We start from the raw sequence: 2,767 nt of genomic DNA on the forward strand, positions 1-2,767 counted from the left end.
AACAGGTGCTTGATTCGGTACAAACAGAGCGTTGTTATTTTTGTACGAAAAATTAGGATGATTCTTCCATCCAAGATTGTAGGTGTTGGAATACGGATTCCCTTGAGCGTAGTTAACTTGATCAACAGAGACTCCTGCCAAAATAGCACATTCGGGGGCAGCATGTCCAAGAACTCCACATAATTCGCAGTTTGGAGTTACAGCAGCCACGGTGGCTGCGGGTGGTAAGGTCAAGCTTTCTAGCTTTTAGGTAAGGGCATCTACCTTAGCGTTCACTTTGTCTAGGCTACTAATTTCGTACATTCCTCCTTTTGTTTGAGATTTCTCCACAGGAGTTCTTTCGCTTCCCCATTGGTAATGATTTTAAGCCATGTTTTCAATTAGTTGATAGGCTTCGTCGTACGGTTTATCCATAAGTGTGCCACCAGCAGCAGTGTCTATTGACAACCTCGTGTTGTACAACAGCCCATTGTAAAATGTATGAATGACGAGCCAGTCTTCTAATCCGTGATGTGGGCACATTCGCATCATGTCCTTATATCGCTCCCATGCGTCAAAAAGAGATTCAGTGTCCTTTTGTCTGAATCCATTGATTTGTGCTCGTAATGCAGCTGTTTTGCTAGGAGGAAAATAACGCGCTAAGAAAACAGTCTTCAATTCTTCCCACGTCGTGACAGAATTTTGTGGCAAGGATTGCAACCAAGCCCAAGCTCTATCTCTCAGGGAGAAGGGAAAAAGGCGTAGTCTTATTGCATCGGCAGTTACTCCATTGGCTATCACGGTATCAGCAAATTGGATGAACTTTGTTAAATGTTCATTAGGATCATCGGTAGGAACACCGGAAAATTGACGTTGTTGAATGGCTGATATCAATGACGGCTTCAGCTCGAAATCGTTTCGGTTAATAGCAGGGTTAACGATGCTCTTTTGGGGCTCTAGTTGAGATGGGGTGGAATATTCTCTGAGTGGACGGTTTCGCGGTCCTTCGGCCATTTCTACTTTCGGCTTGAGTTCTTCTTCGGATTCTTGGTCGGAGTCAGATTCTGACTTAGCGGCTGATTCCTTTTCGGAATCTGAGAGGGGAAAGGGAATGTTGTGATCTGAACAGTATTTCCTGATAGCTCGTCTTACGTTAATAAGACGCTCAGGTTCGCTCGTCGTTCGTACTAAGGTATCGCTTTTTGAGCGAGTACTTGGCATACAATCGACGTAAAAGGAAAATAAAATTTGTTGCCTTAGTCTATCGCGCAACGGGTAAATCGCACTATTGACTAAAATCAGTCCCCGGCAACGGCGCCAAAAACTTGATCGGGATTTTATATAAGTCAATCGGGATATCGCTGCAAGTATACAGCTTAGTCGTTAAGTTTTAAAAGATATCGAACCCACAAGGACTGAGGGTCAAATAATACGGTCTTTCGTTGCAATTGGCAGCTAAGGCTTTCGATATTCGTTGGTTTTAGAAATGAAACTTAATTAAACTAAGATAAACAATAATTAATTAATCGGGTGTTTAGACACCGGTGTGCAATAGTCCAACTTCCGGGTTTAGCAACTTAATGGCATATTTTAAATAAATGGAGTCACTTTTCAGAATAAGTTATTCGAGTTAAAAACCTTTACCTCACACTTTCGTGTTTATTGACTTAGATTATACTATCAGTCCTAAAGTCCGCTCTCGCTAAATCTTTACAAACTGAAAATAATTTTTGAAAGTCGAATAAAATATAATCAACTCTAAAGCGCTCTCGCTGTATTTAGAGTTGATGTTCGATGACCGCTATCCGGTAAAAACCTCACACTTTCGTTATTTTGATTTTAGACCTTAGGATGTAATTTACTTCCGTAAAAATACGACTCAATATTAAAATAGGAAATCAGAACCAAAAAAATGCTTTGTAGAAATTTAAGCCAAACAGTTACTAAACCTGTCCGTCTGAGACCTCACACACCGGTTCAATAATTTAGCCGGACATATTATATTCTTCAATCAAATAGGAAACAGAATATGAATAAATTAACACAAGCATAGAAGTAAAATTATTAAACAATGTAAGCATGTAAAAGAAACCTGTAGACTGAATGATTAAACTGAGCTCTATGTTCCAAAGCTTCAAACAGGTTCAAGCAATTCTTCACGTAACAGTACAGATCCGGAAATTAAATACTTAAACTAAACTAAGTGTAGTAATCCTTCAATGCAAAGAATTACTACTTTGGATGGTGAATTAAAAAGGGAACAAAGGTTCTGTGTGCAGAAATAACACTGGAAACAAAAATTCTAAAACTGAAATTCGGTGCGGAGACGAGAGAGCTTCAGTTGTGATATCTTCTCCTTTTATATCCTTCATAAAATCAGGTTAACTCGTATAATCAGTCTTCCACTTTCCTCATTTTTCGGATGCAGAACCGTCTCACGTATTGCTGAGATTTGCTGAGAAATAGGCGTAAAAATAGTGGAAAAGGGGTTTGTGCCTAGGGGCACACTTCACAAACTTAACTTGCATCCAGTTCCGAGAGGCACACTCTGAGTGCCTAGGGGCACACGTGAGTGCCCAGGGGCACACGTGATGATGGTTACTTGGATCTTCGTTCTGGGCTTTACACATGGGCTTGGAACTTTTTGCATTTTTTTCTTTTCTTCATTTTCTTTTTCTTTTTCTTGTTACTAACACCCCTGTTGCTCATTATTTCCAATACTCGAGATTTATTTAAAGTTCCTGAAACAAATAACAGAACAGCATAAAACCATAATAAAATAAAATAA

General features: G+C 39.6%; 1 non-coding gene across 1 annotated transcript; it reads left to right on the forward strand.

Annotated features, from left to right (window-relative positions):
• The first annotated feature begins 502 nt into the window (after nt 1-502).
• Nucleotides 503-607, forward strand: LOC131645428 (small nucleolar RNA R71). Its single transcript, XR_009297050.1, has one exon. It is a non-coding gene; the product is annotated as a small nucleolar RNA R71 (small nucleolar RNA).
• Nucleotides 608-2,767: the final 2,160 nt, after the last annotated feature.

This window comes from Vicia villosa, linkage group LG1, assembly GCF_029867415.1.
Source record: "Vicia villosa cultivar HV-30 ecotype Madison, WI linkage group LG1, Vvil1.0, whole genome shotgun sequence".
Taxonomy (NCBI): Eukaryota; Viridiplantae; Streptophyta; class Magnoliopsida; order Fabales; family Fabaceae; genus Vicia; species Vicia villosa.